Source organism: Asparagus officinalis, chromosome 1 (assembly GCF_001876935.1).
Source record: "Asparagus officinalis chromosome 1, Aspof.V1, whole genome shotgun sequence".
In the NCBI taxonomy this organism is placed as follows: Eukaryota; Viridiplantae; Streptophyta; class Magnoliopsida; order Asparagales; family Asparagaceae; genus Asparagus; species Asparagus officinalis.
In genome coordinates, this window is record NC_033794.1 from 109,593,622 (window position 1) to 109,605,164 (window position 11,543).

The following is an 11,543-nucleotide window of genomic DNA, read 5'->3' on the forward strand; positions in this document are numbered from 1 at the left end:
ATTGTGATAGTGGAGATCTCCTCGAGGTGAGGAGCGGGGACATAGGTCGTGGTGACCGAACCTCGTAAACATATCGTTTGTTTGTGTTTTGCTTAGCGTAATTTTTATTTGTGCTTATTCATATCTTTCTTGCTCATATCTATCTTATATCATTCGCGCAAGAACAAATTAATCAATATTATTTTAATTGGCTTTTAATCGGGATTAGATTAGCATAAGACCCTAATCACCCCCCCCTCTAGGGTCTAACAATTGGTATCAGAGCTTGGTGCTCTTTGATTTAAGGACTAATCGCCTTGAGTTAAAGATCCAAGTTATCGTTTTTTTTTGCTAATCTAGTGTTGATTGCTTTTTTCTTCTTGCATATAATCATTATGGATATGTATGATGCATCAAGTCTAGGCTATGCTATTAATGTTGCCCCTCGTTTGGATATTTTCTCCTATGATCAATGGCGTGTTAGATTCAAACTTTTTGTTCAATCTAAACAATTCGATTTATGAGAAATTATTGAGGATGTCTATGTCATTCCCATTTTGGAAAAAATCCAAATGGAGTGAAAATGATAAAAGATTGTTTAATATGAACAAGATTTTATTAGAATATTTGCTTAATGCTTTTCACTCTTCCTTTTCTAACAAATTTGCTAATTTTGATAGTACTTACGCCTTATGGAAATTTATTGAAGCACACGAAGGAGACTTGGAGGCTATTCAACAAGCGTTGGAAAATCCCGTTTTGAGTTCTAAAGAAGCCTCGTCTCCATGTACATTACCACTAGGTGATAACCCTAGTGAGGTATGCGAGCTTGATAACGATGATATTATTACTTTTGATGAGCTTGCTCTTGAGTTTGAAAAATTACACAATTGCTATATTAATGTAAAGAGTAAGTATTTAAATATGAAATCCACTCATGAATCACTAGCCACTAAGTTTAATTTTATTGCAAATGAAAATATAATTCTTAAAGAATGTAATGAAAATTTGAGAATTGAAAATGCTAGTTTGCTTCATGAAAAACGAGATGCCATGTTAGAAGTAGATAAGTTAAAATCTATGATGAAAAATATTGTTTATCCTACTTCTAGTAGCAATGCTTGTATACACAATGATGAGTTGAATCAAATGAGAAAATGTATATCCTACTTCTAGTAGCAATGCTTGTATACACAATGATGAGTTGAATCAAATGAGAAAATGTATATCTACCTTAGATTCAACACTAAACACTTGTATTGCTAATAATAAAAAGCTTATGGACTTGTGTGTAAAATACAATGTTAATTCTTCTAAGAAACCTATTCACTATGCACACATGTATGACAAAATTCATAAATGAACCTATTCACTATGCACACATGTATGACAAAATTCATAAATGTTCTATTTACGGTCTTAAAGGCCATTTAACCCAATTTTGTCATAATGCACAAAAAATTAACAAGCCTATTCATGATTGTGCATCCCACCAAGCTTCTTCATCTCATACACATGTACACACACATAGTGTAAATCATAAACATGCTCATGTGTATAAATGTGATTATTGTGATCGTTTTGGTCATTTGGCCATGTTTTGTTTCGATTTGAAAAGAAATTCTTGTTTACAAAATAATTACAAAGAAAAATCTATTTTTGTAAATGAACCACGTGCATTTTATTTCGGTCAACGCAAATCATTCAAACCTCTACATTGCACAAATTGCAATCGTATGGATCATGTTTACGATTTTTGTTTTGACCGTATCGGTGCACAAAATACGCCTAAATGAGTTCATAACCCTAGGGCCTTGGATTTACATGATCGGGGTCATGTCCCAAATTTTAGTGGTACCAAAATGATTTAGGTACCAAAATGAGTTTCATGTCATTTGTTTTTGTTGTTTTTTTTGTTTTTTTATATTGGATCTTAGGCTTAAATATTAATTATTGTTGTTTTATTAAGCTAAAATAAAATAATTTCATGATTTAAATAGCTAAGAACTTCTCATATATTCTTATATATGTATAATAAACATAAAACAAATTTTTATTTAAGACCAAATTGCATTTTTCTCAAAATCCAGTGCTTTAAATTGCCTATGCTTTTATTTTTCTCGCGGTCGATCGCCGATGTTTCTGGAATTTGCTTCGGTCGACCGCCATGGTCGACCGCAAGAAATTCTTTTTGTTTCTATTTATTTCGTTATCGGGTTTCAGTTTCAATTGAATATTTACTTCTGAACCCGACTCGTTCTCCACCATTGATCTCATTCATCACCAGATCCAGACCATCCCTTCTTCTCCTTTTGATCCGATCCTCTCTCATCTTTTCCCAAATTCGACATTTTCCCCAAATTCCCAGTTCTTCCCTCGGTCGCCCGCAGCTCCTCTCCGGTCGACCGCGGCCATCTCTTCATCAATTTCGTGTTGGAAATCTGTTGGGTAATCTCTCATCTCACTCTTGTGCTCTATTTCATAATCTAGGGTTTCTTTCACTTTCAATTCTAGGGTTTTCAATTTCTGTCTAATTTCATATCTATTTAAACCCTAATTGATCATATCTGCCACAATGCCTCCTAAGAAAAGATCTAAGCCTGAGTCTGGTTCCTCATTTTCCATTGCCTCCCACTATGAGGATTATCTTCTGTTCAAACCCCTTATTAAGAAATATAGGGATCTGTGTAAACTGAAAATCCTGCCTACTCGATATATCAAATATGAGGAACTAGCCATGTATGATATTCATGAAAATCCTGCCTACTCGATATATCAAATATGAGGAACTAGCCATGTATGATATTCATGATATTCTGTATCCTGTTGGTTTGCATAAACTGCTAGACGTGGAACGTAAAGTTCCTTATTACTCATTTCTTATCTATTTATTTTATGCAAACCTATATGTTTCATCTACTGCTGATGGTCTCCAAACCATCACCACATCTGTTAAGAACATTCAGATATCCTTTTCTGCCGACGAACTTGCGGGAATTCTTAAGATTCCAACAAGTGACGTTGAGCTTATGTCTATCGATAACACCGATCAAGCTGTGAACGATATCTTGTTTAAGCCCGGTTGCACCTATCCTATGAATAACAAATCACTCAATCCCACTGCTAAAATCATAGCTCGTATTGTTGCTCATAATCTCATTCCCAAAACCAGTAGCTTTGATCATTTTGCCCCTGATAAGGTTAATGCTGTTTATGTCATTTTTGCCAAAATAAAAGTGAATTGGGCAAATGTTTTTCTTAAGAACATGGCATGCAAGCATTTCAAATTTCTTCCCTTTGGCAGCTTCATCACCCTTATTCTTCAACACTTCAGTGTTGCTCTTACAAATGAACCCAAAGTTGATCCGGGTAAGGAATACTTTGATAGTCTCTCTCTCTCGTATGCAACTTTCTGACTCCTTATCTGATCCTGCTAAGCCATCATCTTCCCGTTCTCGGTCTAGAGCTTCCACCTCCTCCACTTATGATAGCTGTGCCCGATTGGATCGTCTTGAGACTCTGGTCTCATCTATTCAGAAGGACGTTAGGACTATTCTATCTTATCAGCGTCAGTCTCTTGGGATTCCGGATCCTCCCCCTCGAGTCACTGGGGGTGGTGGAGATGTAACGACTGTAGCTGCATCGACTGTTGGAGTTGGTGTACAGCCGGTTCAACAGGGTCAGCCTCAGCAAAAGCCCCTGCTAGGCACAAAACAGAAACATCATATTATAGTTGCATTAGTCAAGGAATTGGCTAGTCCTATAGTTAGCTTGAGAAGAGGCACGCACCTTCAAAATAACCATTCCCGGGAGTCTGAGGGAGTACAGACTCGGGAAACATATCCTGAGGCGGCCGGCCATCGATTTGAGGAGAGTCATACATGAAGCTGAACATAGAAGTGTCCATAGGCAGGCCCTCCCCATTATTCTATCTTATCAGCGTCAGTCTCTTGGGATTCCGGATCCCTCTTCCAGTTCTGACTCTGGTTCTGATAAGGGCTCTGATGAAGGATCTGCATCTGGCTCTGGTTCGGGATCTGGTTCCGGATCTGATGATGGTGGTGATTGACTTTGTTGCTTATTGAAGTTTATTGGATTCTATGCTTATGGTGATGTTTATGTTTTGGTGAAAAAAAACTTGACACTTGATGCGGCATAAACATGTACCAAAAAGGTTGCAAGTGCACAACCGTGTCAAGTTATAGTATTTAAGATATCGATCCCACGAGGAAGGTGTTTTGTAGGAGAAAATATGAAATCGGTTCTTATGTTGTGTGCGGCAGGCTGTTCTACCTGGTGCGGTGAGTCAGGCTCGCCAGGAGATACACAATCATCGGGACTCATCTCGCCTTCCTCACGATATCCTGCATAGGATGGGAAAGCATGAGCCTGAAATTCTAAACGATCAAGGGAATGATCTATAGAATAGATGTTACCTCCGCCACTAACAAGATCATCGCCAGCCAGATCCATCTCAGATGCTCGCGAACCTGCATGCGACTTGTGAGCTAATCTTTTCCGCCTATCAGCATGGACAGCAATCGAAGGTCTTGCCCAGGTAAAAGGACGGAATTCGTCTTCACTGTTGGTCGCTGTCCCTGAAATATCAAATAGGTGAATAGTATAAGAAATTAAAATCTAACTACAAAATAAATTGCAAAATCTAAACTACAAAATAAAATTGCAAGAATTAAATGTAAGAAAATAAATCTACTCTATAAGCATGAAATAAATCTAAGGCAAGAGGGTTCTAGCCTCTTGGCTATTTAACAAGAAAATAAAATCTAACTACAAGCATAAAAATAAATCTAAACTAATAAGCAATAAAAGAGAAAAAGTAAAAAAATGCAAACCTTCAAATAATTCTCCATCTTCATATTCATCTTCATCATCCAATAAAGAGAAGAAGAGAAAAATTTAAAGTGGTGAAAAAATTATTATTATTAATTGCAACTAAAGTTACAATTTTGGAAGGCCTTCTCAATTAAGAGTAGCCCTCCTCTCCAAAAGGAGTTACAAAAATTTTCACACCTCTAACCCCTCACTCTCTACCCCTATTTATAGTAAACATCAGTGAATGAGAGCCATTGGATCAAACTTGAGCCCCAAGACAAGCAAAATCAGCCATTGACGCGCGCTACAGTAATCTGGTATCGATGCAGGCATCGATGCAGGTATCGATGCCAGCATCGATGCCCACATCGATACCCACTATTTCCAAATTCTGATTTCACGGATAGCTTCGTCTCGTCGAGGTAGGCGATTTTCATATATTATATGTTAAATTCCGCCTTCCGGATTAGGAGATATCGTCGTTTCTTTGTGGCCAACCATTTTGAATATGATTTCTTTTCATATTGGATTTTTGATTTTCTCTGGCTTCTACATGCTACACGACTTGATTCTGGGCTTTTGGATAATTTGGAAATTGATTTTCCAATGTGCTTCTTTGCTTCATTTCTTCATTTAATCAATGGGTTTTTGTTGAGAGATGAGAGTTTGAGATTTATTCTTCATTAACCTGCAATTAAAAGATAAAAATAATTATTAGTGGTATATTTATTCATATAAAATAGATAATGAGGGTATAAAATTGTAATAAAATATGATTATCAACACTTATGTTTTATTTTGAGTTATAATAACTCTATGGTTTGTGTGGGAAACTATGTGTTATTATGGAACAAATTATGTATGGTTTTTGTGGTAAACAATGTAGTTTTGTGGGACTAATTTGGTTTATTGTGGTTATGTTAGTTTATCATGAACAATGTATGGCGAAAACAATTTTTTATGCCTTGTTTTGTGAAAACATGTTGCTAATGATGCTTTATGCTTGGTTTGGACTTTAAATTTCAAATATTTATGGATGTGTATGAATGATTATGATTATGATTATTTAGCTCCTATATATGATCTTTATATGTCATTTATGCAAATTGACAGGAGGAGCTCTTTTCTTTTTGTCCATACACTTGGTTATTATCTGTGCTTGAATGCAGGGGGAGCGTTGCTCCTATTTATTTTTTTTCTTCCCTTTTTTATGTTGTCATAGGGAGAGAAAATCTACATATTGATGTTCAGTTTAATGTTTAATTCATATTGATGGAATGTTATGATATGTGGTTTTATATATTCATGTTATATGTGGTTTATCAATATGTACTTCATATCATTAAATAAATTGTTTGCCATCATCAAAAAGGGGGAGATTGTTGGCCCTATAGTTTTGATGATGATTTGTCAAATAATTTATCACTAATCTATTCTCTAGTTTTTGTTGATGATTTGTCAAACAATTTATCACTAATCTATTCTCTAGTTTTCTTGTTTTGTTTTTCTCTTTACAGGTAATTCAACAAACGATAATCAAGCGTTAAAGATTCAAGTTCATGTGTGTGCATTCACCTAGGTATTAGTTTAGCTTGCTTACATATATTGTATGTTTATATTCAAGCTCAATATATGTGCACTTAACACAATTTCGACGTTTTCTATCAAATAAATGATTTCTCATCAAACTTCGTTATAATAGTTTTTAATTCATGTTTACAGCTCATTCACACTTGTTTATATATATATATATATAATATATACATGATATATATACATATTTACAAGTCATATCTCAATTTTTATGTTCACGAAAATACAGGTTTCTGAACACTTTTCAAAAACAGGGAGTTTTCACAAACAAAAATTGATTTTCCAAAAATTCCTTTTTAAACATGCTTATTTCATCATTTAGAAACTTTCCCCAAAGTTTTACTATTTTTGGAATTAATTTGATATTTTTAATGTATTTTCAAAATCAGCCTAAAAACTTGTCATATGTCATATATCAGTTTGTGGTCGACCGTCACGGTCGACCGCCAACGGTTATTTTTTATAGTATGCTTTTTTATGGCTCGCGATCGACCGTGACGATCGACTGTGAATCCATGAGAGACTTTTGTGGTCGACCGCCAGCCTTTAAATCTCTTTTTTAGTGTTTTTGTGCTTCGCGGTCGACCGTGAGATTTCCACTGTCGACCGCGAGATTTCCACGGTCGACCACCGATCTAATAATTGCTTTCCAACGGCTATTTTTCTGATTTGATTTTCTGGGGCTGTTTTGGTCTTTTCAAGTTTGTTTTGGCTGATATTTTAAGTGGGTATAAACACCCCATTGCTGCTCTCTTTCAAAACTAAGTTTTGTTTTACAGTGAAGTTTTAACAAAAATCTTAAGTGTGTTTAAAGAGCTGTTTGAGCGGTTTCTGATCATCTGCTTTAAAAGAAGTCTGTTATAATAAGAAGAGGCTTTTCATTTCAACTGAGGATCCTATCCTCATCATCCTCTACTGTTCTTCTTGTTTATTGAGAAGTTTTCCTAACTCATCTTTTCATATAGCTTATAATTTCATTTTCATATCTTAGCTATATTTATTGAGTTACATATTTTTTTCATTCACTGTTATCACACACACAATATTGAGCTTAATATCTTCATACCATATAGTGTGAGTTGTGGGGTGTGATTTAGTGAGTGTGAGCTTCAATTGCGTTCTCATTTATTATTGAGAACAAACCATTCTATTTAATCTTTATTTGTGAGTATCACTTGTAATACACTTGTACACCGAGAGGAGTGTGAGACGAGAGACGGGGTCGAATCCAATAGGAGTGGTGTCGGTTGACGAACCTAGGAAGAGGTTGTATCCGAGCACTTGAGGAGGATGACACGGGCTAGGTTCCTATACTTAGTGTGTAAAGTGTGATTGCATAGTGTTGGTTGTGTGAGAGTTTTCGGTAAGCTTGTAAACCGAGTGTGTACAAGTTCCGGCTTTCAAACCGGATTGTGATAGTGGAGATCTCCTCGAGGTGAGGAGCGGGGACGTAGGTCGTGGTGACCAAATCTCGTAAACATATCGTTTGTTTGTGTTTTGCTTAGCGTAATTTTTATTTGTGCTTATTCATATCTTTCTTGCTCATATCTATCTTATATCATTCGTGCAATTACAAATTAATCAATATTATTTTAATTAGCTTTTAATCGGGATTAGATTAGCATAAGACCCTAATCACCCTCCCTCTAGGGTCTAACAACAAACACTAGACAAACAACATTAGAAGTAAATTGTTTGTAAATCATCATCAAAACATGAAGGCCAACCGTTTTTGGTCTGAGGTATGAGGGGTATTTATAGAGATCCCAAAACACAAGAAAATCAAGGAAAAGACCAAAAACCCAAAATAGGATAAGGCTAGAAAAAACTAGCCATTACAGTATCAGTCAACTGATGGCTTTTATCAGTCGACTGATGAGCTGACCGTTAGAGGCATTTTCCAGCTCATCAGTTGGCTGACGATATTTATTAGTCGATTGATTCATCATCAGTCGACTGGTCAGTCGACCAAAATAAAACAGAAACTTTTTTGTAATTGCAAGCTCTTTTGTCAGTCGACTGATAACAAGTATACAACATGTTTAAAAGCAGAAATTTAATTTTTAAACTGCTTTTAAAAATAGCAAACAAATTCCAAAAATTATGAAACTTTGGGAAATGATTATAAACATGAAAATACACATGTTACAAAAACTAGTTTTCAAATAGCATCTCCCAAATGAGAAATCTCTTCATTTTTTAAAATAGTCCAAAATATAAAAATGAAACATACTTGTTTTGACATAATGACTACACCATGTTTTAAAACTTTATAAACTGATTTCATAAACTTAATAAAAGATGTATGTTATGATTGTTAAATCTATAAACTAATAAAACAATATTTTCACAAAATCATTTTTGTATAAACTTGAAAACTATAAAACCAAAACATGTATGTGTATATATATATATATATTATATATATATATAATTATTATATATATATAATATATATTTTATATATTATATTATATAATTAATATATTATATATATGTATATATATATCACATATGTATTAGTATTTACACCATATGTATTAATATATATATGTATTATTATGATATATAATTGTAGATATTTATTATGTAACATAGTAGATATATATAATATACATATGTGAATATAATAATATGTGAGGGGGGGGGGGGGAGTTATATATATATATATGTATATATATAAGTATATATATTATATAATATTATATATATATATATATATATAAACCATAATGTGTATGTGTGTATATAATTGAGCTTAAAGTACCAACACACATAATATAAAACCTAAACTAAATTGCTCTCATTGGTAAACTTACAGATGAAGCATGAACTTGTATCTTCAACATGAATTGCATTGCTTCACTCCACTATTTCCGCCAATCTTTATTTGATATGATCGTTATGGCATAATCCATCTAACCTCTAACAATATTGTTTGCTTAGAATAAATACAAAACAAAACACTAGACAAACAATATTATTTGTAAATTGTTTGTTAATCATCATCAAAATAAAAGGACCCAACAGTTGGGGATTCTGCTCTTAAGATGACAACCGATAAAGGGAAACAGAAGGAGCTTCACTTCAACCAGAACCTTCTCCAGCAGAAGACTAAAGGATCAAGCACTCCCTTCCCATTCAACGTCATGGCGCAATTAGCTAACATCCCTACGAGGATCACTATTTACGAACTCCTGCGACTGTCCAAGACCACAAGGGAAGCTCTAATTGAAGCTTTAACAAACACGGAGAGCTTTATTACGCAAGTTACTCCAGTTCCAGAAACTTCCAAACGACAATCTTGTGTATAATGTCTACAAGCTGTAAGAAGTCTGTCATGCATATCATTCACTCATGAAGATATGCAGATCAAATACAAGCATGATAGACCTCTGTACTATACAGGGTATGTCAGCTCTTATGAGATCTGCCGCGTATAGGTTTATCCGGGCTCAACACTCAGCATCATGCCCTACAGGGTCATGCAAGTCTTAGGATTTCCCCTGCATCGATTGGGTTCTACTTAGACAACCATCTTCGACTTTAACACCAACAACACACGACCTTTAGGTAAAATCAAACTCAGGTGTCAAATTGGAGATCTCAAGTCCAAAGTGACTTGTTACATTATAGATGCAGACACGTCTTACTCTTCATCAGGTCATGAAATATGCTGATGAGGAAGGAGAAGTCAGAACCCTGATCGCTGAGAAACAACCTTTCAAAGGGGTGGAGAACTTCCACACCGATTCGGTCTTCTACCTGGATTCTTAAGAGCTAGAGCAATAAAACGAGGCCACTGACAGTAGTAACGAAGCTGGCATCGAGCCCGATCCTAAGGAAGATTGTCCATGGGAGTTGAATTTTGATGTAATGAGTCAAAATGAGAATAATAATAATGTACTGAGTAAGAGCGAGTGGTACATTAATGAAGATTTTAATTTGGCATACTTGTCTAATGTGTCCTCTGAATATGAACAAATAGAGACTGATACAGGTACTAATTAATGGCGCATATTGTACGCCGAGACATCACTCACTTTGCCCCTAAAATCATCCTTTGCTGCATTTGAAGAGATAGAGGATGTACAGAAGGCTTTCTTCATGGTCCCGTCCAAAAGCAAATGGCGAAAGCCCATCTATTTCGGGAAAGTCAATTCCGAATCACCCGGTCGGGAGAGTTTAGAAGATGATCCCGGAACTCCATAATTCCATCAATATGAACCCAATTCCATCTATATATTGAGAAGAATGGGTTATGACTTTGGTAAACAAGAAGGTTTAAACTTCGGAAAAGGAATGTGAGCACCAATTCGATCTTTCATTCTAGAAGAAAAACCTCCTGATTATTACCATAAAACTAGAAGAGGGTTAGGTTATGTTTCAACTCCTCCCCTTTCAGAAGATTAGATCAGCACTTGTCTGTGTCAAGACCATTCATCTGGAACATCCTCATGGGAATCCGATGTAAGTGTCGGAGTAATATTTAAAAGCATGTCCGTGAATATGGCTTCAGTTAGTCATCCGGTCGAAGATGCAGAGGATGACCAAGAATTGATCGAATCAACCAACAATCCTTGGATCAAGCGCCTTAACATCTTGTGGGATATGCGTTTCGAACGGCGCGAACCGTCCACCGAAGATAAGGTGATCCAGGTCAACATGGAGGATGAATCCGATCCTAAGCCAATCTTCATAAGCGAGTGCTTATCACCATCCGAGAAAGAAGACCTCATATCTCTCATCAGAGAATATATAGATGTCTTCGCTTAGAATTATGAAGACACACCTGGTCTTGATCCAAAAGTAGCCATGCATCATCTCAACATTGATCTGGATACGAAACCCTATAACACCGGTTCTGTCCAAAGATCATGGAAGCAATTGAGTCAAAAGTCAAAAAGCTTATCAACTCAGGCTTTATCAGAGAGGAACAACACCCTGACTGGGTTGCTAACATCGTTCACGTGCCCAAGAAAAAAGCAAGGTCTGGATTTGCATCAACTTTCGTGACCTAAATGTTGCATGTCCGAAAGATGAATCCCCACTCTCCATTCATGATTGACAATATATGTGGGTATGAGAAAATTTCTTTCATGGATGGATTCTTAGGGTATAAACAAATTAAAATATAC